The sequence below is a fragment of the Panthera uncia genome, chromosome C2 (assembly GCF_023721935.1).
Source record: "Panthera uncia isolate 11264 chromosome C2, Puncia_PCG_1.0, whole genome shotgun sequence".
Lineage (NCBI taxonomy): Eukaryota > Metazoa > Chordata > Mammalia > Carnivora > Felidae > Panthera > Panthera uncia.
This window is the reverse complement of record NC_064810.1, coordinates 12824910-12849616: the sequence shown is the minus strand read 5'-3', so window position 1 is coordinate 12849616 and position 24707 is coordinate 12824910. Positions and strand designations below refer to the sequence as shown.

The 24707-nt window shown below is 44.1% G+C and overlaps 1 long non-coding RNA gene, 1 other non-coding gene and 1 pseudogene across 4 annotated transcripts in view; 2 read left to right on the top strand and 1 right to left on the bottom strand.

The window, feature by feature from the left end:
• The window catches only part of LOC125920778 (uncharacterized), a 93579-nt gene that overhangs the window by 34380 nt on the left and 34492 nt on the right, over positions 1-24707 (bottom strand). The gene's annotated exons all lie outside the window — the stretch shown is intronic.
• Positions 16580-17278, top strand: LOC125920776 (ubiquitin carboxyl-terminal hydrolase isozyme L1-like; annotated as a pseudogene).
• Positions 24126-24233, top strand: LOC125922245 (small nucleolar RNA SNORA1). The gene has a single exon (XR_007457665.1). It is a non-coding gene; the product is annotated as a small nucleolar RNA SNORA1 (small nucleolar RNA).

The following is a 24707-nucleotide window of genomic DNA, read 5'->3' as shown; positions in this document are numbered from 1 at the left end:
ACTGTCCAGCATTCAATTGTGTCCCACAAAAGGGCATGCTGAATCCTAGCACGCATGGAGGGAAGACGTGTGAAACGACACGGAGCAGACAGCCACCTACAAGCCAGGGAGAGGGACCTGGACCCGATCCTTCTCTCGTGGCTCTCAGGAGGAACCCGCACAGGTTACAGCACTGGTACCAGTGAGTGTGACCTTGTTTGTGTATGAAATCAAGATGTATTTGGGGCACCTGGGTGGCTCAGTTAGTTAAGCGTCTGACTCTTGATCTCAGCTCAACTCGTGATCTCATGGTTCGTGAGTTCAAGCCCCACACTGGGCTCGATGCTGTCAGCACAGAGCCTGCTTTGGATCCTCTGTCCCCATCTCTCTCTGCCCCTCCCCAGCATCTCACACTCTCTCTCCCTCTCTCAAAAATAATAAATAAACATTAAAAAAAAAGATGTATGGGGTGCCTGGCTGGCTCAGTGGGTAGAACATGTGTCTCTTGACCTCAGAGTTGTGAGTTTGAGCCCCACATGGGGGTGGAGATTACTTAAAAAGAAAAAGAGAGAGAGAGAGAGAGAGAGAGAGAGAGAGAGACATGTAAAGTAACATGAAGTCATACTAGAGTGGGGTTGATCCTTAATGTGACTGATGTACTTATGAGAAGAAGAGACACAGAGACAGGGACACATGGTGGGAAGAGAGCATATGAGAGTGGAGGCACAGACTGGAATTACGTGACCACAAGCTAGGAAATGTCAGGGATTTCTGGCAACCACCGGAAGCTAAAACAGATGGACTAGAATCTTTCTTGAGCCTCCAGGAATGAAGCAACTCTGTCAACTGGCACATTGATTTTGGACTTCTGGCCTCCAGAACTGCAAGAGAAGGCATTTTTGGTGTTTTGAGCCAGCCAGCTGGTGGTAGTTTGTTATGGTAGCCCCAGGAAGGGAATACATACGCCTTCCAATTCGCCGTGGTTCCTGTTTTGTGGGAGGAAGAGTAATCTCTCCTTAACCTTGTGATCTGTCATTCTTCCTGTGTCTCTTCAAAGACCTCCTACTCTTTCGCCGAAGCTTGTGTCCATCCAATGAGCTTGTCTGCTAGCAGAGTTTCCTCCTACTCTAGGGCTGTGGCTCCTCTGTGCCTTTCACACATACCTCTGCCTCTCCGAGCCCCTGAAATGCACATTCAGCCTTTTGCTCTCTCTGCAGCTCTCTTGATTAATTGCCCTCAGCAAAAGGATTGACTCTGCCCAAGGGATGCATGGAGGAGGTGAAGCTGGAGACAGAAGATGAGACCAGACACTGAGCAGAAAGAAAGTCCTAAAGGATCTGCTAAGGAGTTTCAGTTCCATAACCAAGGGGATGGGGAGCTACTGAAGCAGGAGAGTTCGTTGCATAATGGACTTAAACCATAGGTACACTCATTATTCACTTAACAAGTAGTCTGGAGGGAGACGGGCACTGATGTCTTCAAGGACCCAGCTTTTCCAAACTCCTACTCCACTCCAAACTGTCCACAACATGGTTAACTTTGAGTCTTGTGTTTGTTGCTTCATGGTCTTGAATGGTGACAACATCAACCGAGACAGATGTTAGAAGCTGATGTGTGTCCTCCCCTCCAACATTCATATGTTGGAGTACTAACCCCCAGTACCTCAGAATGTGACAGTAGTTGGGCTGGGGCATTTAAAGAGGTGATTAGGGGCGCCTGGGTGGCGCAGTCGGTTGGGCGTCCGACTTCAGCCAGGTCACGATCTCGCACTCCGTGAGGTCGAGCCCCGCGTCAGGCTCTGGACTGACGGCTCAGAGCCTGGAGCCTGTTTCCGATTCTGTGTCTCCCTCTCTCTCTGCCCCTCCCCCGTTCATGCTCTGTCTCTCTCTGTCCCACAAATAAATAAATGTTGAAAAAAAAAAATTAAAAAAAAAAAAATAAAGAGGTGATTAAGGTAAAATGAAGCTATATGGATGGGCTCTAATCCAACATGACTGGTGTCCTTATTAATAAGAGGGGATCAGGGCCTAGAAAGGCACAGAGACACCTGGGGGAAAGACCATGGGAGGACGCAGAGAGGACGCGGCCATCTGTAAGCCAAGGAGAGAGGCCTCCGAAGAAACCAGTCCTGCCGACATCTTGATCTTGGACTTTGTCCTCCAGACTATGAGATGATAAATGTTGTTTAAGCTCCCTGTCTGTGGCATTTTGTTACAGCTGCCCTAGAAAATGAACACAATGGAGAATACAGTAAAACCTTGGCTTGAGAGCATAATTCACTGAAGAAACAGGCTTGTCATCCAAAGCACTTGTGTATCAAAGTGAATTTCAAGAACCATTGGCTCAGTTGTGATCATGTGACATTCGGCATCCTGTATGGCTTATTTGCAAGATATCGTTTATCAAGTCAAAATTTATTAGAAATGTTTGCTCCTCTTGTGGAACACTAATGGATCAAGTTACTCGCAATCCAAGGTTTTGCTGTACAGGGACAACCGGGCTGGGGGTGGGTGGGAGGCATGGGGAGGAAGCCAGGTTCTACACACTGATTTAAGCTCTCCCCTCCACCATCAATCAGGCTCAGCCAGGCCCCCCGCAGGCCCCCAGGTCACAGGCGCACGTCTTAGAGACCTTCCTCACCCTGGGACCTGTGTTTCAGTGCAGAAGGATCCCCTGTCCCTACGAGGCTGTGAACTGCTTATTCTACGTGGAGCATTTCACAAGCTTGTTTGGAAGGGAGAGAAATTCGTTTTTCCTTCTTTTACCGCTTGGTGAACTATCTCTGTGTGTTGTAGTCACGTTCATTCTTCACGTACCTGCACGTGTCAAGGTCTGTGCAGTTTAACAGAATTCAAAAGTGATTATGACTGTAGGTTCTCCAAATCCTTTGGGACAAAGTAGAGACTCAGTCTCGGGGGTACTTCTGAGAGTGCTGGGGTAGCTGACATCCCTCAAGTCCCGTGCAGATGGGTATGGGGGGGTGGGGGGCGTGCGTGTGTGCGCGTGCCCATGCGTACCTAATGAGGCTGTGAGCAGGGACACAGTGGACAGATGGCTGTCTGGGGTGGGAGGCTGGTTCCTCTCCCTCTCCTTCTGGGCCCTTGCAGGTTTCCAGGTATGAGACTGGCTAAAATGAGCTGAGAAACATTAGAATAAAACAAAACAAAACAAAACAAAACAAAACAAAACAAAAGACCAAATTTAAACAGTGGGGCTTGAGGTGCCTGAAGAACAAAAATTGGGATTTCAGGGCTTGGCGTATGGAAAGAAAAGAACCAGAGATTAGCAAACACCAGGTATGATAACCAGATTTAAGAAGCTGTCAAGAACGGGGCGCCTGGGGTGGCTCAGTCGGATAAGCCTCCGACTTTGGCTCAGGTGATGATCTCACGGTTTGTGGGTTTGAGCCCCGTGTCGGGCTCTGTGCTGACAGCTCAGAGTCTGGAGCCTGCTTCAGATTCTGTGTCTCGCTCTCTCTGCCCTTCCCCTGCTCACACACACACACACACACTCTCTCTCTCTCTCTCTCTCTCTCTCTCTCTCTCTCTCAAAAAAAAAAAAGCTGTCAAGAAAAACTTATTCTGATTCTGGTTAAAATGGCATGAGGACTTTATTCAGGATGATTGCTGTCGGTGTCAAGACTATTGCAATAGGGAAGACACAGCCGGCTCAACCCTGACACGTGGGGAGTTTTAGTCGAGGAGCAGCGTGAGGGGGCCAGTGGGTGGGAACTTAGGAAGATAGGGGGATTCTTGTTAAATCGGCCCTGACAGGATTCCTACTAAAGGCCATCCAAGGACCTGTACCTCAAAGGTTGTGGGTGGGAAACGTAATCAGAGAGCAAGAGTGACCAGATAGCAAGGATGGGGGAGTCTCTTTAAAGTAACATAGCAGGACTCTTACTAAAACTGGGAGGGGGTGGGGGTCAAGATCAATGTCCAGAAGAAGCCCCAGATGAACCTGAAGTTCGGTCTAGGAGAGTCTTGTCAAAGCAGCCCCAACTGAGACGCACATAAACACAGGGTGGGAACTGGAGGGCTACACAGGTGCTAGAATACAGATCTAAATTACCTTGTACAATACCTGTAATTACGCATAACATCTTATCCATTGCTTATTTATAATACTTTATGCATATTACAATATTTGTTAACTATTAGTTTCTTTCTTTCCTCAAAATAGACTTGATAGATGATTAAGAAACTTTAGACCCGGCTCAGCAAAAACCATATTTAAATTTCAGTCTCCTATTTCCCGAGAGGCCAACATCTTGACGAATACTGATGAAATCTCACGACAGCACATCAAAGATGTAGGAGGTTTTGGCCTCAAATCGTCTGAGAGATTTTTCAACTACAATTGTGAAATCGGTCTCGTTAATCTTGAAACTACTCGTTAATCTTGAAACTACAGAGAAAGGAAGAAGCACTAGAAGGTCAGCACTGGGCAAAAGTGTGTCCCAATTACACAGACGGTCTGGGTCCATTCATTGAATGTTCAGTGGATCAACTATGTGACTTAACAATGTGCAGAAACTTGCCAGAAATGTGTACAGAAGTGGCGGAGTGAAAGCCAGAAAAGTCAGGAAAGTGGTTCCCTGCAAGGAAGGAGGGAATTCCTCTTTGGGCAGGACACATCATGGGCTTCTGGGATTCTTCCAACACTCAGCTTACTTACATTGAATCGTTCCAGGGATGTCTGACGCATAGTTATTTATCAATTAGTACATATTTATACTTTATGCGCCTTTATGTAGTGTGTGGCATTACACAATTAAAAGCTTTAAAAAAATAGTTTGTTCTAATTTTCAACAAACACATGGAAGCTTCCAGAAATTGCAAACCAAAAGAACCCTTGGAAAAAAAAATTCTAGGATAAGTTACAAAACTGACAGTTTGAGGGCTTGGAAAAGAAAGTGGTGATGCTGGGCGCCAGCATGGGTTTATTTAGATCAAGTTGAGCCAAAAGCATCTGAATTTGGTTTTGCATAGAGTTACTAGGCTAGTGGGTCATGGATTGTAGAAAACATCTGGAAAGATCTCTCAGGTTATCTCTGTGGGCCAAAGAGAAATGTTAGCTGGCCCAAAGGAAGTTTATGTGGAGGATACTGAGGTTGGTTTGCTGTGGATGATGTAAAGCATGGCTGCAAACGTTTTGACGCCCTTTGTATAGAGCGGTGAGGTCTATGAAGCGTCATGTTTAACAGCCTCCTCTCTGAGGAAAGAAGCCCTGATTCGTAGTATTTGCCAGTTTCTGTGGTGTAAAATTTTTTGTGAAAGATTGGATTTCTGGGGCACCTGGGTGGCTCAGTCTGTTGGGTGTCCCACTTCGGCTAGGGTCACGATCTCACGGTTTGTGAGCTCAAGCCCACATCAGGCTCACCGCTGTCAGCACAGAGCCTGCTTCAGATCCTCTGTGCTCCTCTCTCTCTCTCTGCCCCTCCCGTGATCACACTCTTTCAAAAAGAAATAAACATTGAAAAAAAAAAGATTTTATTTCTAAGTAATCTCTACACCCAACATGGGGTTCAAACTTACAACCCAGAGATCAAGAGTCACATGCTCTACTGATTAAGCCAGTTGGGGGCCCCTATGGTGTAAATATTCCCACCATGATCGATGTCTAACATGGCTGTGTTTAACAACTGACTCATACAATTTTTTGAGAATTATGCTGGCTCTACTACTCTACTGGGTCTATGGCTCCTCTTTTGGATCTAGGCAGGTTTGTGACAGCTTTAATCAACAGTCCAGGGGCATCTGGGTGGCTCAGTCAGTTAAGCGTTGGACTCTTGGTTTTGGCTCAGGTCATGATCTCACAGTTCGTGAGTTTGAGCCCCACATCGGGCTCTGCGCTGACAAGGATGGAGCCTGCTTGGGATGCTCTCTCTCCTTCTCTCTCTGCCATTCCCTGCCCTCTCTCTCTCACAATAAATAAACTTTAAGAACAAAACAAAACCCCAGAGGCTAGAAAGTGGGACACTCAAATTCTAAGCCTCTCTTGTAGCTAGGTGTGGCCACGTGACAGTTTTGGCCAATGGGATATGGGCAGAAATCTCTGGGAAGGTTTTCTCTTGTGAATTAAAAAGGCAAATACTTAAGAGAGGGTTTTTGCTCTTTGTGCTTTGTCATGTCTCATTTATCCTGCCTAGAATGTGGATATGATGGTCTGAGGTTCGGCAGCTATCCTGTGCCAAGAGGAGAAATCGGGTTCTAAAGAAAGTGGAAGAGGGCAGAAGTCCTGGGTTATCTGCCTCGACATCTCTTGTGACATGGAAAAAGTAAAATCTTTCTTGCTTGTTGGGATAACTGTTGTTGGGATATCCCTTGTTGGGATAGCCGTTACTCATAGCTGGAGGTGATCCCACTGGACTTACTTCAGAGAAGCCAATTTGTAGCAAGTTGGATGACTGAAATCAGAGAAGTTAAATCTGGGCTGGTTTCATGGGTGTGTGACCTGTGTGATCACACAAGGGTGCACACCGAGAAGGGCCCACACTTATTTAATGCTCCCTTATCTTTATCTTGAAATTCTGAATAATTTTTGAAAATGAGGCCCTGCATTTTCATTTTGTGTATTTATTTTGAAAGTCATCTCTACATCCAACATCGGGCTCAAACTCACAACCTTGAAATCGAGAGTCGCATGCTCTACTGACTGAGCCAGCCAAGTGCCCCTGCATTTTCATTTTGTGCTGGAGCCCACAAATTAGTCAGTTCTGGGTTTAATGAACCAGTGTGACCCTAAATGGAATCTGTATGTAAATGGATTTTGTATGTAAGTTGTATTCTCAAACTTGGTCACTCGACATTTTTCTTAAAGTCACAGAAGAGGACATAGAAAACATAATGAAATTTATAAACAGCACAAAATTTGATATATTGTTACTTAGTTAGATGGCAGATATAATATTTAAAAAGAAATCTAAATAGTCACAAAACCCAAAGCGAGAAGATGACATTTAAGAAGAGATCAATGAGAAGCCCTTTATTCGGAATTTTTTTTAAACACACAAGGTCAGAGGGGCACCTGGCTGGCTCATTAAGTAGAGCATGCGATTCTTGATTTCATGGTCATGAGTGAAAGGCCCACGTTGGGCATGGAGCCTACTTAAAAAAAAAAAAAAGTAAAAAATGTAAACACACAAGGTCAGAGCTATCCATGTGGAACGAACTCTGTTGTAAAGTCAGGGAATCCGGGTTTTGCCACTGGCACTACTGTGTGTCTAAAGGAAATCACCATTTCCTTGGATCATGATACCTTCATGTGCAGGGTGAAGGAATTAGCTAGGTAATACCAGGTCAATCTGATGATTCTAAGTGAGGTACTGAACTTGGGCTTGGAAATCTTTTTGTCATATAGTGAAATTTAGTAAGAGTATTTCATCTGAGAAGGAGCCATGTACATATTTCCTTAAAGCCTGGAGCTGGTGTGGTACCAGGTGAGTGGGTGAGAATTGGTACCCACTCACCTTGCCCAGTGTTCTTTACACACACATGTACACACACACACACACACGTATGTTTCTATAATAAATATAAATATATGTACACATACTGGTTATAAAGCAAATATATATAATATTTATGAACCATTAGATTTTCATCATTTTATTATAGTTACCCAGAATAGACCACTCTGTCCAATAAAAGTTTTTAAATATGTCTGCCATGAGAATAGCCGAAGTAATATTTTATTAACGTTTCCAAAAACATGTTGGTTAGTTATTGAAGAGTAAAACAATAAAACAATCTAGGTGCCCCAGGCCCGAAAGACTGTTAACAAAACAGAATTTGCCACCTTGTCTTTCGTAAGGATTACATGAGGCGATCCGAGCAAAGTGCTCGGGACACAGTAAGCACTCAGTACGTGAGTTGTTATAATGATATATATATTCTTCACCTAATTAATCGTGGCCAAACTGCCAGCGTACACCTTTGGCATCAAAGAAGTGAAATTCAAGGAAATCCAATCAATGAGAGCTAGAGATGAAGGCTACCCATCTTTGAGAGGAAGAATGTAACAGTGGGAGAGAAGCCCAAGGCTGCAAACTCTGTTCCCCAAATCAAGGAGTCGGCCATCAGTGCGGTCATGAGGACAACTGTGAGGTGGTGGTGCCACCTGGTGGTCACCAGGCGACAATTCTGTGGGGACTGAAGCTGGATTTGATAACCAGGGACAGGACAGTGTGGCTAAAAGACAGTGGATTTTGGAGTTAGGCATCTGAGTCCCCGATCACAGCTCAGCCATCTGCTGGGGGTCTTGGGTGGGTTACTTAACCTTTCTTAGCTTCCTTTCCTCTGCTGTAAAAATAGAGCTACTAACAGGGTCGTGGAATGGAGTCTGGCTATGTCCGCCTGCAGGTGATGGGGAGTATCTTGGTAACTTTGCAAGGGGGGCAAGTTTCCAGATCTTCAACTTGCACTTGCCCTCTGTCCCTTATGGATCTGCCTGACAACTAGTGTGGATGAACTGTCGAGCTGGGTTTCAGTCTCCCTCCCCCTTCCTAGGGCTCTTCCCTGAATCCACCCTTAGTCTAACTAAAGTGCGCTGTTGTGGGGGCAGGGGAGGGGGGGGGGAGCATCAAACAAAGGGACAAATGGAAATCTCTGTGCCTGCAGTGAGAATATGAATGACTAATGACAGGACAGCCAGTCCTGATAAATCAGGTCATTTCCCATGCATTGTCTTAAGCAAAATTAGAGGAGGACATAATTGAACGGCTCGTTACTAGATCATTAAAATTAATTTAATGAAAGATCACTTAATGATTTCTGACATATTATGCTGAAGGAATTAAAAGAATTAGAGCGATATCGGTGTGATAAAACTTCCAGACCACTTACTGATCTATGTGAAGCTGGTCTCTCAGAGGATGCATCCTTTTTATACTTATTATTTAAAAAAATTTTTTTTATGTTTATTTTGTTTTTGACAGAGAGAGAGACAGAGGGGGTCAGGGGAAAAGGGAGAGGGAGACACAGAATCCAAAGCAGGCTCCAGGCTCCAAGCTGTCAGCACACAGCCCGACGCGGGGCTCGAACTCACAGACTGTGAGATCATGACTTGAGCTGAAGTCGGATGCCCAAACAACTGAGCCATCCAGGTGCCCCCTTTTTATACTTGTTATTAAATGATTTTAGATTCACAGGCAGTTGCAAAGGCAATACAGAGAGACTGATGTACCCTCCGCCCAGTTTCACCCAGTGATTAATCTTCTGTAGCTATAGGACAATATCAAGACAGGAAACAGACGCGGGGGCAACGTGTGTGTGTGTAGTTCTATGCCTTTTAACACATGTGCAGATTCACATCACCACCACCACAATCAAGGTCTGGAACCTCACCTTGAAGATCTTCCTTATGCTGTCCCTTGACCGTCACATCCACCCTTCCCGTACCATCGTTAACCCCTGGTAACCACTAGTTTGTTCTCCATCTCTAGAATTCTGTCATTTCGATGGACTTGACAGATATATTTAGAACGCTGCATCCCGAAGCAACAGAATATACTTTCTTCTCGAGTGCACATGGAACATTCTCCAAGATAGATCACATACTGGGTCACAAAACAGCCCTTCATAAGTATACAAGAATTGAAATCATATCATGCATACTTTCAGACCACAATGCTATGAAGCTTGAGATCAACCACAGGAAAAAGTCTGGAAAACCTCCAAAAGCATGGAGGTTAAAGAACACCCTACTAAAGAATGAATGGGTCGGGGCGCCTGGGTGGCGCAGTCGGTTAAGCGTCCGACTTCAGCCAGGTCACGATCTCGCGGTCCGTGAGTTCGAGCCCCGCGTCAGGCTCTGGGCTGATGGCTCGGAGCCTGGAGCCTGTTTCCGATTCTGTGTCTCCCTCTCTCTCTGCCCCTCCCCCGTTCATGCTCTGTCTCTCTCTGTCCCAAAAATAAAAATAAAAAAAAATGTTGAAAAAAAAAAAAAAAAAAGAATGAATGGGTCAATCAGGCAGTTAGAGAAGAAATTAAAAAATATATGGAAACAAATGAAAATGAAAATACAACAATCCAAACGCTTTGGGATGCAGCGAAGGCAGTCCTGAGAGGAAAATACATTGCAATCCAGGCCTATCTCAAGAAACAAGAAAAATCCCAAATAGAATTCTGTCATTTCAAGAATGTTACATAAATGGAGTTATACGGTATTTGACTTTTCCAGATTGACTTTTTCTTAGTCTTCATAATGCCCTTGAGATCCATCCAAGTTGGTACATGAATCAATTTTTTTGTATGCTGATGTGTACGTCTTTCTACACGAAGAATGGGGACAGAACTCATGCCAAAGCCCTATTCATTCTAGCAGTAATTTTTATCACCAACAAGATAGACTCAGTGTCACCAAAAATCATCCATCTCATGAAGATATGTATTTCTTTTCTTTTCTTTTTAAGTTTTATTTTTATTTAAGTAATCTCTACACCCAATGTAGGCCTCAAACTCCCGACCCTGCAATCAAGAATTACATGCTGTTCTGACTGAGCCACCCAGGTGCCCCGAAGATACATATTTCTAATAACACAACTTTCTATGTTTAATAACTGTCAGCATTTTTGTTTTAATCAATTATATACTGCTGATCACTGTAATTGTAAATTAATCCAAATAAAGAAAACTCAAACCTTATAACCTATAATCATAGGAAATTGAAAATATTTCAATTTATATAATTTAGTTGGGCAGAAATGATGGATGATCAATAAAAGGTCTTCAAACATGTATTGTATTAGGAAGAATTCTGTAGGCGATATGGCATAAAAATATCAGTCGAAGGGGGAAATGATGCAAATTTCTGGCTGTTAAAATGAGTTTGTTCAGTGTTTTGTAAATGGATAATGATGGGTGTTAAATCTCTGGGGTACTCAGGTTCCATCAAACACATTTGCGGGTGATCCCAGAGGTTTGTTTTGCGGTAAAAAACACTTAACATGAGATCTACTCTCCTAATAAATTCTTATGTGTACAGTACAGAATTGTTAACTGTAAGCACAGTGTTGTCCTGCAAATTTCTACAACTTGAGACTTTACACCTGAAAAAATGATCTAAGAGTTTTACCTGAAAATGTCAGTATCTCCAATACAGGAGAAATTACATCCTTTGCACTTAACATGAAAAGTGGTTTTTAAAATGTTAAAGCAAACAAAAATTAAGTGAAGTGTTAAAACTTTAAAAAGCATATGGGACGGGAACCTGGGTGGCTTAATCCGTGGAGAGCTACTCTTGACTTGGGCTTAGGTCATGATCTCCAGGTTCCTGGGTCTGAGCCCAGAGCCCAGCTCTGTGCTGACAGCTAGGAGCCTGAAGCCTGCTTCAGATTCCATGTCTTCGTCTCTCTCTCTCTCTCTCTCTCTGTATCTCCCCCACTCGTGCTCTCTCTCTCTCAAAAATAAACAAACATTAAAAAAGAATTTAAAGGCATATGGCAGGGAAAAAGGAAAAAACAACACGGGGAACAGTTTTTCAAAGTTCTTCTAGGATGTGAATAAAAATGTTGAATCACCAGTGTTACCAATTGGTTTTAGCAAAGTGGTTTTGAAAATCCATGACGTAATGCATGTAACATGAACAAGGTGGCCCTGTTAGTAATAGTATTCCCCTAAATGTTCACTGGCACCCTGGTAAGAAACCAATCCGTACTGGGATAATTTCAGTGTGAGTAACCAAAATCTGACTCATACCGGATTAAACAGAAAAGAGAATTTATTGGCCAAAGACTTAGAAGGCTGGGGTGGCTGGATTCATATCTTTAGCTGGAGACTTTGGAAATCCCATCTCTCCAGCTGTTCTGGTTTTAGTTTCCTCTCTGCCGGTTTCACTTAGGGAGAATCTTTCCCTCGAGGTGGCAAGATGGCTGTGGGTGGTCCCAGGCTCCCACCCTCCCAATTTAGCAATCCCAGTGCAAAGAAAACTTCCGACCCAACAAGTTCAGTATAAGTGCAGGAATTGGGTTTTATTGGCCTGGCTTAGATCATGTGACCATCCCTGAGCCAATGGCTGCGGGAATGGAAGGCCCTGATTGGGTAGGTCTGGGTCATGTGCCCACCCTGAACCCGAGGAAAGGGTCAGCTCGACTCAAGCCCCTGGAAGTGAGAGTGAAGGAGTAGAGAAAGAGCAAGAATCCTCCCGGAAGGCAGAATGGAGAATGGATGTGCCAGTGTGATGGAAGGCTCCACATTATCTATCAGACAGCAGGAATGCACTGAGTTCTAGGGGTTAGAAAGATACATCAGTCATAGGTCTTGTTCATTATTAACGTATGTGTTTTGAGTGAATTAATATAGGTAAAGTGCTCAGAACAGTGTCCAGTGCAAAGCAAGTACGTGATCGCTACTGTGTTAGGTCAGGTTTCCTACAACAGTGCCTCGGGGAGTCTTGTTCTAGGGATTTCCTGAGGGGTGGCTCTCAGGAGAAGGGGAGTGAGGGAAGCAGGGTGGGGTAGGGACATGGTTAACTAAGCAAAGGTGTGCTTGCAGCAGGAGACTGGTCCCACAGGGAGCTCTGGGCCATGAATCGCACCACAGACCTGGTTCCAATTAGAGCAGGGAGCCGGGCAGTCACCAGCTGTGGGCTGCTGGGGATGGGCTGGAGGAGCGTGATAACCCCCTGGGCCCTGTGCTCCTGCCCCGCAGAGTGCGATTCTCCGGAGAAGGGGTAGCTGTGAGCAGGAGCTAACATTAGGAGCACCACTGCTCTAATCAAGGGAATCAGGCTGGGCATCAACAGCACCTACCACGGCTCCTACCAGTTTTCATGGAGGGCACGGAAGCAAAGGTAAATAAGGAAGAGTTCCTGTATTCCATGTAGGAATTTCATTTTCACTCGGGGAAAATACAAGGAGCATGGGGTCTCCCATGGAGTGCTCCTGACCCTCAAGGCAGAAGGGCCTGCGGGAGGTGAGAGCTCAGCAGGCCAGTTAGAGGGCCTGGAGAACCCATTCAAGGTCCCTCATGTAAGTGGAATCATACAGTATTTGTCTTTTTGTGACTGGCTTATTTCATTTAGCATAATGTATTCAAGGCTCATTCATAATGTAGCATGTAGTGTAAATATCTGACACTAAGCTTTTGATGCTGAGGCATTCTGTTTTTGTTTTTGTTTTTTTAACGAAGTGAATTTGTTTTTTATTTTGAGAGAGCATGCACGCTCGAGTGGGTGGAGGGGCAGAGAGAGAGAATGAATCTCAAGCAGACTCCACGCTGTCAGCGTGGGGAGGCTTTCATTTAAAAAGACATTCCTGGGGCGCCTGGGTGGCTCAGTCGGTTAAGCCTCCGACTTCAGCTCAGGTCACGATCTCACGGTCTGTGAGTTTGAGCCCCACGTCGGGCTCTGGGCTGATGGCTCAGAGCCTGGAGCCTGCTTCCGATTCTGTGTCTCCCTCTCTCTGCCCCTCCCCCATTCATGCTCTGTCTCTGTCTCAAAAATAAATAAACATTAAAGAAAAAAAAAATTAAAAAAAATAAAAATAAAAAGACATTCCTTTTGAGGCGCCTGGGTGGCTCAGGCGGTTGAGCATCTGACTTCAGCTCAGGTCATGATCTCGTGGTTTGTGAGTTTGAGCCCTGCATCAGGCTCTGCACTGATAATGCAGATCTGCTTGGGATTCTCTCTCTCTATCCCTCCCCCATGTGCATTCTCTCTTTCTCTCTCTCAAAATAAAGAAACTTTTAAAAGTAATTAAAAAAAAAAAAAAGACATTCCTGGGGCTCCTGGGTGGCTCAGCTGGTTAAGCGTCTGACTTCAGCTCAGGGCATGATCTCATGGTTTGTGAGTTCGAGCCTCACGTCGGGCTCTGTACTGACAGCTCAGAGCCTGGAGCCTGCTTCCGATTCTGTGTCTCACTCTCTCTCTGAGCCTCCCCCACTTGCACTCTTGTCTCTCTCTCTCTCAAAAATAAATAAACATTAAAAATAAAAGACATTCCTTGTGAATAAACATATTGCCAGTGATATGACACAGCTACCAATAAAATGACCAGATAAAGAGGTAGGACTCCCCTACCCACGAAGTTCCTTTTATGGAAACTCTAGACAGCCTAGATACCTGACCACTCGAGTGACCCTGCTCCCACTCTCCCATGCCCTAATTTCAGTTCTGATGCTTCAAATTAGCCAGGAGACACCCCACCCTCTGACCCTAATAAAGGCAGAGCCCTAGGTCTGTGCTAATCTCTCTCTCCCCACAGCTGTAACATGTATCATAATTTCACTTTTTTGAGTTTAAATGTTTATTTACTTTTGAGAGAGAGAGAGAGAGAGCATGAGCTGGGGAGGGGCAGAGAGAGACACACACACAGAATCCAAAGCAGTCTCCAGGCTCCGAGCCGTTGGCACAGAGCCCGACACGGGGCTCGAACTCATGAACCGTGAGATCATGACCTGAGCCAAAGTCGGATGCTTCACCGACTGAGCCACCCAGGGCCCCTCAGAATTTCATTTGTTTTAAGGCTGCATAATATTCTATTGTATAGATATATCATCCTCTGCGCCTCCATGGTCTGTCGATGGACGTTTGGGTTGTTTCCTCCTTTAGCTACTGCGAATAATGCTGCTATAAATGGTCCCTGCCTTCAGTTCTTTTGGCTACAGTCCCAGCAGTGGGACTGCTGGATCATATGGTAATTCTACAAGTTAAACTGCTCGACAATGGCCATACCATTTCACATGCCCAGCAGCAATGCACAAGCGTTCTAGTTTTTCCACATCCTTGCCAATGCTCATTATTTTCCATGGGGAGGTTATTTTAATGTTCATTTATTTATTTTTAAATGTTTTTATTTATTTTTGAGACAGAGAGAGACAGAGCATGAGCAGAGAAGGGGCAGAGAGAGAGGGAGACACAGAATCTGAAGCAGGCTCCAGGCTCTGAGCTGTCAGCACAGAGCCCGACGCGGGGCTCGAACCCACGGACCATGAGATCATGACCTGTGCCGAAGTCGGACGCTCAACCGACTGAGCCACCCAGGCGCCCCAATGTTCATTTATTTTTAATAATTTATTTATTTATTTTGTGAGAGAGAGAGAGACTGGGAGGGGCAGAGAGAGGGAGAGCAGGCTCTGGGCTGTCAGCATAGAGCTTGATGCGGGGCTCAAACTCATGAACCATGAGAGTGTGACCTGAGCCAAAATCAGGAGTTGGACACTTAACTGAGCCACCCAGGTGCCCCAGGGTTTTGTTTTGTTTTTTTAAGATTTTATTTTTAAGTAATCTCTACATCCAGCGTGGGGCTTGAACTTACAACCCTGAGATCAAGAATTCCGCGTTCTCCCTACCGAGGCAGCCAGCCGCCCCTCCATGGGGAGTTTTGGAGCTGTCCACACCAGCACACATTTCAAGAGGCTGGAATCAGTACTAGCAGTGCTGAGGTCCTTGCTTGGTTAACCATCTCCCTGTCCCCACTGGCTTGCCTCCCTTCCCCGCCTCCGAGAGCCTCCCCTGTTCAAGCCTGTGTGGTGACTGTGGTGTGGGGCCAGGCCAAAGAAGCACCACCACACTTCCCAGGGACGCAGGGCCCAGGGCACAACCCTTCTCCCACCCCCGCCCCTTTAAGGACACCGCCATTGAGAAATGAACACCTTCTTAGGTCCTGGCGTTTCTAGCTTAACAAGTGCAGGTGGCAACCCACTCCTCTCGGAATTTGTCATGGGGGCTGCTTCCTTGCACACTAGTTGTAAGAGCTTCCACCGAGAGTGAGGCACAATAGGATGCCATGTGGGTTATTCTTCGTTTGTCGTCCACACCCACGGTCCACCCTTCTCAGCCCTGTTAGTGCCCTCCGGGGCTGGCCCCTGTGGACGACCCTCTGGGTTGCCTCCACTTTGACTTCCTGTGGGTGTGGCCAGTGAGAGGTACAAAGGAGAGATCAGAGAGCTCGGGTATTTCCTCCCCCCAGCTGTGCTCCATGCACTGGCGCCTGGCTCCTTCTCTCGGGCTCCACGAAGCTCAGCAAGCCTGTTTACTCCCCTTGCCGCTGCTTACCCTCTCTTTGCCTCCATCACGGTTATTGGTCTCAAGGGTCTTCACTCTCCTTCTTTGTCTCCATTATCCTTGCGTGCCGCTCTGTAAACGGATGCTTTGTTAAATTCTCTCCAGAGTTCCGTTTGAGTGTACCTTCAGTTTAAGAAAGCTCTGCCCATGGGCAAGGGCAGGAAGGGGTCACAGGATTGTGGTATGATTTCTCTTTTATTCGTCACTGACATGGTGTAATGTTGTTGATGTCAGTGAGATCAAGGAGAGAAAATGGAGCCCTGTGGATTTGAGAGGGGCCCGGCTCTACACGTGCTACACCGCACATTCATTCTTCTCTCCACCTGCTGTCACATCAGGAAGGTGGACTTACTGGAGGCTGCTCAGTGTGGAGAAATACATCAACATGAGATCAATTCCTCCAACCTTGGGGAAAGGTGGAATCAACCTTTTTTTTCATGCAAATTACTTTTTTTGAAGCTTATGCATCTTTAAAAAATTTTTTTTAAGTTTGTTTGTTTGTTTACATATAATCTCTCCACCCAAGTTGGGGCTCAAACTCACAATCCCAATATCAAGAGTTGCATGTTCTCGGCTGTTTTTCTTCTTCTCTGGATAGTGGCGCAGCCTGCGGTCCATGAAGATGCAGCTCAAACTGCTGGAGATTAACCTCGAGATGCTGAACAAAGTGCTGGCCTGGCCGGGGGTCGCCGGCCAGGGGCGCTTCGAGGACGTGCTGGGGCTGGAGGAGGCTCTGGGCTTGGGACCAGCGCCTGCCTGAGCACTGCTGCTTCTGCTGCTGCTGTTTCCCCTCACGGCCCAGCAGGAGACCTTTAGGAAGAAAACAGACTGGAGACCAGATGGGAAGTCAGTCCTAAGGGGCACTTCATGAAGCGGACCATCGGGAACTTGCGAGGTACCACTGGACTTACACAGGCGGTGGCCAGTAACCAAGACAAACTGGAGTGTGAGGACGGGGTCAGTCCTGAAACAGATTCTTTCTGAAACGGAGAAGCTGTCCCCTGAAGGCAGAGCAAAATGCTTTGAAAAGAATGAGGCCATTCAGGCAGCCCACGGTGCTGTGACACAGGAAGGCCAATGTCGGGGAGATGGCAGAGTGAATTTCCATTTGATGCTTTTTACCAATGTGGATGGCCACTTCTCGATGGACAAATGCCTTTTCCGGTAAACCGTGGCACCGGTTCAGAGGATGCATCGCTGCAGGAGGCCGCCAAGGTCTGAGCGTGAGCAACGGAGGTCCGTTGTCCTGTGGCGCTCTGCAAGGCGGCCTCATGCCCTAGGGGAGGGACACAGCCTTTTTCCCCCCTCTTCCCTTCACTGGGAAACCTGTCCCCACAATGCGGTCTAAAATGCGTCAGTACTTGTGGAACAGAGTGGTTCTCCTTTGGTTCTGTGGATAATGTTCTTACCCTCAACTAGCAGAGCTCAGCTGTTGATGGAGCAAAGTTTGATATATGGTCAGATGGTGAAGCATTTTTCTCCAACGTATGTATTGTACCTCAGTAGCTAATGCTTTAAATGGCTACTTTGTTTTTTTTTAATATGAAATTTATTGTCAAATTGGTTTCCATACAACGCCCAGTGCTCATCCCAACAGGTGCCCTCCTCAATGCCCATCACCCACTTTCCCCTCCCTCCCACCCCCCATCAACCCTCAGTTTATTCTCAGTTTTTAAGAGGCTCTTATGGTTTGCCTCCCTCCCTCTCTTTTTTTTTTTCCTTCCCCGCCCCCATGGCCTTCTGTTAAGTTTCTCAGGATCCACATAAAAGTGAAAACATATGGTATCTGTCTTTCTCTGTATGACTTATTTCACTTAACATAACACTCTCCAGTTCCATCCATGTTGCTACAAAAGGCCATATTTCATTCTCATTGCCAAGTAGTATTCCATTGTGTATATAAACCACAATTTCTTTATCCATTCATCACTTGATGGACATTTAGGCTCTTTCCATAATTTGGCTATTGTTGAAAGGGCTGCTGTAAACATTGGGGTAAAAGTGACCCTATGCATCAGCACTCCTGTATCCCTTGGGTAAATTCCTAGCAGTGTTATTGCTGGGTCATAGGGTAGATCTAGTTTTAATTTTTTGAGGAACCTCCACACCATTTTCCAGAGCGGCTGCACCAGTTTGCATTCCCACCAACAGTGCAAGAGGGTTCCTGTTTCTCCACATCCTCTCCAGCATCTATAGTCTCCTGAGTTGTTCAGTTTAGCCACTCTGACCAGCGTGAGGTGGTATCTCAGTGTGGTTTTGATTTGTATTTCCCTGATGAGGAGTGACGTTGAGCATCTTTTCATGTGCCTGTTGGCCATCTGGATGTCTTCTTTAGAGAAGTGTCTATTCATGTTTTCTGCCCATTTCTTCACTGGATTATTTGATTTTCGGTGTGGAGTTTGGTGAGTTCTTTATAGATTTTGGGTACTAGCCCTTTGTCCGATATGTCATTTGCAAATATCTTTTCCCATTCCATTGGTTGCCTTTTAGTTTTGTGGAGTGTTTCCCTTGCAGTGCAGACTTTTTATCTCCATGAGGTCCCAATAGTTCATTTTTGCTTTTAGTTCCCTTGCCTTTGGAGATGTGTCAAGTAAGAAATTGCTGCGGCTGAGGTCAGAGAGGTTTTTTCCTGCTTTCTCCTCTAGGGTTTTGATGGTTTCCTGTCTCACATTCAGGTCCTTCATCCATTTTGAGTTTATTTTTGTGTATAGTGGTAAGAAAGTGGTCTAGTTTCATTCTTCTGCATGTTGTTGTCCAGTTCTCCCAGCACCATTTGTTGAAGAGACTGTCTTTTTTCCATGGGATATTCTTTCCTGCTTTGTCAAAGATTAGTTGGCCGTACTTTTGTGGGTCCAATTCTGTAGTCTCTATTCTATTCCATTGGTCTATGTGTCTGTTTTTGTGCCAATACCATGCTGTCTTGATGATTATAGCTTTGTGGTAGAGGCTAAAGTCTGGGATTGTGATGCCTCCTGATTTGGTCTTCTTCAATATTACTTTGGCTATTCGGGGTCTTTTGTGGTTGAGTGCACATGGAACATTCTCTGAGATAGATCACATACTGGGTCACAAAACAGCCCTTCATAAGTATAAAAGAATTGAGATCATACCATGCACACTTTCAGATCACAATGCTATGAAGCTTGAAATCAACCACAGGAAAAAGTCTGGAAAACCTCCAAAAGCATGCAGGTTAAAGAGCACCCTACTAAAGAATGAATGGTCAACCAGGCAATTAGAGAAGAAATTTTCAAATATATGGAAACAAATGAAAATGAAAATACAACAATCCAAACACTTTGGGATGCAGCGAAGGCAGTCCTGAGAGGAAAATACATTGCAATCCAGGCCTAGCTCAAGAAACAAGAAAAATCTCAAATACAAAACCTAACAGCACACCTAAAGGAACTAAAAGCAGAACAGCAAAGACACCCCAAACCCAGCAGAAGAAGCGAAATAATAAAGATCAGAGCAGAAATAAATATAGAATCTAAAAAAACTGTAGAGTATATCAATGAAACCAAGAGTTGGTTTTTTGAAAAAATAAACAAAATTGATAAAACTCTAGCCAGGCTTCTCAAAAAGAAAAGGGAGAGGACCCAAATAGATAAAATCATGAATGAAAATGGAATTATTACAACCAATCCCTCAGAAATACAACCAATTATCAGGGAATATTATGAAAAATTATATGCCAACAAACTGGACAACCTGGAAGAAATGGACAAATTCCTAAACACCCACCCACTTCCAAAAGTCAAACAGGAAGAAATAGAAAACTTGAACAGACCCATTACCAGTGAAGAAATTGAATCAGTTATCAAAAATCTCCCAACAAATAAGAGTCCAGGGCCAGATGGCTTCCCTGGGGAATTCTACCAGACATTTAAAGCAGAGATAATACCTATCCTTCTCAAGCTGTTCCAAAAAATAGAAAGGGAAGGAAAACTTCCAGACTCATTCTATGAAGCCAGCATTACTTTGCTTCCCAAACCAGACAGAGACCCAGAAAAAAAGAGAACTACAGGCCAATATCCCTGATGAATATGGATGCAAAAATTCTCAATAAAATACTAGCAAATCAAATTCAACAGCATATAAAAAGAATTATTCACCGTGATCGAGTGGGATTCATTCCTGGGCTGCAGGGCTGGTTCAACATTCGCAAATCAACCAATGTGATACATCACATTAATAAAAGAAAAGAAACGAACCATATGATCCTGTCAATCGATGCAGAAAAAGCATTTGACAAAATAAAGCATCCTTTCTTAATAAAAACCCTTGAGAAAGTCGGGATAGAAGGAACATTCTTAAACATCATAAAAGCCATTTATGAAAAGCCCACAGCTAATATCATCCTCAGTGGGGAAAAACTGAGAGCTTTCTCCCTGAGATCAGGAACATGACAGGGATGTCCACTCTCACTGCTGTTGTTTAACATAGTGTTGGAAGTTCTAGCATCAGCAATCAGACAACACAAGGAAATCAAAGGCATCAAAATTAGCAAAGATGAAGTTAAGCTTTCACTTTTTGCAGATGACATGATATTATACATGGAAAATCCAATGGACTCCACCAAAAGTCTGCTAGAACTGATACATGAATTCAGCAAAGTCACAGGATATAAAATCAATGTACAGAAATTAGTTGCATTCTTATACACTAATAATGAAGCAACAGAAAGGCAAATAAAGAAACTGATCCCATTCACAATTGCACCAAGAAGCATAAAATACCTCGGAATAAACCTAACCAAAGATGTAAAAGATCTGTATGCTGAAAACTATAGAAAGCTTATGAAGGAAATTGAAGAAGATATAAAGAAATGGCAAAACATTCCATGCTCATGGATTGGAAGAATAAATATTGTTAAAATGTCAATACTACCCAAAGCTATCTACACATTCAATGCAATCCCAATCAAAATTGCACCAGCATTCTTCTTGAAGCTAGAACAAGCAATCCTAAATGGCTACTTTGGTTTGTGTCTATATATTTAGGCCTCGGGTGTGGTTTAATTGTTTGTCCCTAAAAGAAACAAACCTTTTCTGATTAAAAAAAAAAAAGAGTTGCATGTTCTTCCTACTGAGTTAGCCAAGCACCCCAAAATTAAAAAAAAATTTTTTACTCAAGTTTAATGAACACACAGTGCATTAGTTTAAGATGTGCAATACAGTGATTCAACAATTCTATACATTACTCAGTAGTTCTCATCTCAAGAAGTATATTCTTTTTTAAATTAAAAAAACTTTAAAATATTTAATTTTTTGTAAATGTTTAGTTTTGAGAGAGAAAGAGAGACAGAGTGTGAGTGGGGAGGGGGAGAGAGGGAGAGAGGGAGAAAAAGAACTCGAGGCAGGCTCCAGGCTCTGAGCTGTCAGCACGGAGCCTGATGCAGGGCTCAAGCTCGTGAATTACGACATCATGACCTGAGCCGAAGTCAGACACTCAACCGACTGAGCCACCCAGGCACCCCTCAATAAGTATGTTCTGAATCCACTTCACTTATTTCATCCATTTCCCCACGTACCTCTCCCTGGCAACCTCCAGTTTGTTCTCTACAGTTAAGTGTCTGTATTTTTGTTTCTTTTTTCTTCATTTGTTTCTTAAATTCCACATGAGTGAAATCATATTTGTCTTTCTCCTACTGACTTATTTCACTTAGCATTATAGCCTTTATATCTATTCATATTGTTGCAAATGGCAAGACTTCATTTTTTATGCCACACCTTCTTATCGATTCATCTACTGATGGTCTCCTGGGTTGCTTCCATATCTTGGCTGTCAGTGTTTTCATTCTCTTTAGGTAAATACCTGATAGTGGAATTACTGAATCATGTGGCAATTATATTTTTAATTTTCTGACGAGCTGCTATACTGTTCTCCACAATGGCTGCACCAGCCTGTACTCCTACCAACAGTGCACGAGTGTTCCTTCTTCTCCACATCTTTGCCAATACTTGTCTCTTGTGTTTTTGAGACTAGCCATTCTGACAGGAGTGAGGTGATATCTCATTGTGGTTTTGGTCTGTATTTCCCTGATGATGAGTGATGTTGAACATTTTTTTTCATGTGTCTTTTGGCCATCTGTATGTCTCCTTTGGCAAAATGTCTATTTGTGTCCTGTGCTCATTTTTTAATTGGATCATTTGTGGGTTTTTGGTGTTGAGTTGTATAAGTTCTTTGTATGTTTTGGATATTAACCTTTATTGAGCATGTCCTCTGCAAGTATCTTCTCTCATTTAGTAGGCTGTCTTTTTGTTTTGTTGATGGTATCGGTTGTAAAAACATTTTTCTAGATATGTCTCCTTTGGCAAGGGAAACACAAGCAAAATAAAACTATTGGGACCACACCCAAATAAAAAGCTTCTGCATAGCAAAAGAAACCATCAATAAAACAAAAAGACAACGTATTAAATAGAATCAACCTTTTATTTGTTGGTGAGAGTTCCTCACTTGGTGTGCAATCTTCTAGATTAGAAAATGTCGCCAGGCTGATTCCACCATGAGATCAACAAATTTAATAAAATATATTTACATAAATCATTAATATATTAAATACATTAATTAAACACATCACATTTATTTAATGCCCATTCTGCTCCACATTCTGCTGAGCTCTACTTAATAATTCACAAATAGACCACAGGTGTACCCCTATATTTTTGGTTCTTAAAAACATAAAATCTGTTTAATAAAATTGATTATGAGGTTTCTTAGCAGCCCCTCCAGCTGGATGGCTCCATGCAAGACGGCACCCAGGACCCCTCCTCAGGAAGTTCCCCCGGCCTGGCAGAAGCTCTTTCCCTGGGGTTTTCTGCCTCTGCATCCTTGACTGCAGTTTCCAAAAGGAAGTGTCAGCAGACAGCATGTCCTTTGGTTCTGTTGAGATTCTCCTTGGGAACCTGGTCTTCAAACTCCTCTTCTAATCTCACTTCTAAAGGTATCATTACTGGCGCGCCTGGGTGGCTCAGTCGGTTAAGCGGCCGACTTCGGCTCAGGTCATGATCTCTCGTGGTCCGTGTGTTCGAGCCCCGCGTCGGGCTCTGTGCTGACAGCTCAGAGCCTGGAGCCTGTTTCGGATTCTGTGTCTCCCTCTCTCTGACCCTCCCCTGTTCATGCTCTGTCTCTCCCTGTCTCAAAAATAAATAAAAACGTTAAAAAATTAAAAAAAAAAAAAATAAATAAAGGTATCATTACTGTCTGTGGAGAGTTCCAAGGACTATGTCTTGAAGACTTTAAGGGAAAGTAGTTGGTATTTTTCCTCCATCATTTCGATTTCAGTTTGGTGTGTCAAAGAGAAATTGTCGCTTTTGGTGACAAAGAAAAGGGAACACGTCAATGAAGGGATTAACTGGGCGTTAATTGATTCAGTGGATTCCCACTGTAGCCAAGGTGATGGTCAATTTTATGGGCCAACTTGGCTAGGCTGCGGTACCAGTTGTTTGATCAAGCACCGGTCTTGATGTTGCTGTGAAGGTATTTTTAGACTTTGAGTAAAGTCAGTTACCCTGCACAAGGTGGGTGGGCCTTATCCAATCAGTTGAAGACCTTAACAGAAAAGACTGAGGTCCACAGAAGAGAGAGGAATTCTGCTTCCAGACTGACTGTGGACTCAAGACTGCAACTCTTCCTTGGGTCTCCAGCCTGCCCTACATATTTCAGACTTGCCAGCCCACATAATCATATGAGCCAGTTCTTTAAAATCAATCTCTTAAAACCAATCAATTTATTTTTAGTTGTTTATTTGTATTTTAGAGGGAGAGTGCAAATGGGGAAGAGGGACAGAGGGAAAGACAGAGAATCCCAAGCAGTCTCCATGCTCAGTGTGGAGCCCAATGTGGGCCTTGATCCAACGACCCTGAGATCATGACCTGAGCTGAAACCAAGAGTCAGACACTCAACTGACTGAACCACCCCGGTGGCCCTGCCAATCAATCAGTGTATATACATACATACAAACTATTGGTTCTGCTTCTCTGGAGAACACTGACTGATACAGTAGGATAAAAAGAGCCGACTCCACTTTCTCAGCAACTTTAAGGGCTACGTAAAAGGCTGGAATTTAGTATTGCCAAAATTACCCTCATGAATCTTAAGTTTTCAATAGGGACCATCTTTACACAATATTTGATGAGTGACACATGGGCTGTCCAAAACAGTCCTCTGTGGCTACACTGACACATAGGTGATCCTTCCATCACAGCAAGTTTACTGCAGTGGTGACCATGAGACCTATAACATTTTCTGCTAGGCTCATGGAGCAGAGGGAAAGTAACAAGACTTTCCAATATTAGAAACAATTAAGGAATAAGAATTTTAGATCATTTGCCAAGATAGCAATTGGTATACTTCCTACAGTTTGACTTCTAGGGCCCTAAAGTAAAAAAACTGAATTCCAAAGATTACAGGTGGGGAATTTTGGAAGAATGTCTATATTCAAGTGGAGATCAAAGAGGCCCAACAGAGGGGTGCCTGGGTGGCTCAGATGGTTAAGTGTCAGACTCTTGATGTTGGCTCAGGTCACAAATTCATGGTTCATGGAATCAAGCCCCGCATTGGGCTCTATGCTGACAGCAAAGGGCCTGCTTGGGATTCTCTTTCTCCCTCTCTCTTTCCTTTCGCTGCTTGCACACTCTCTCTCTCTCTCTCAAAATAAATAAATAGACTTCAAAAAAAAAAAAAAAAAAAAGCCTAACCGAAAGAACTCTGGACTGATA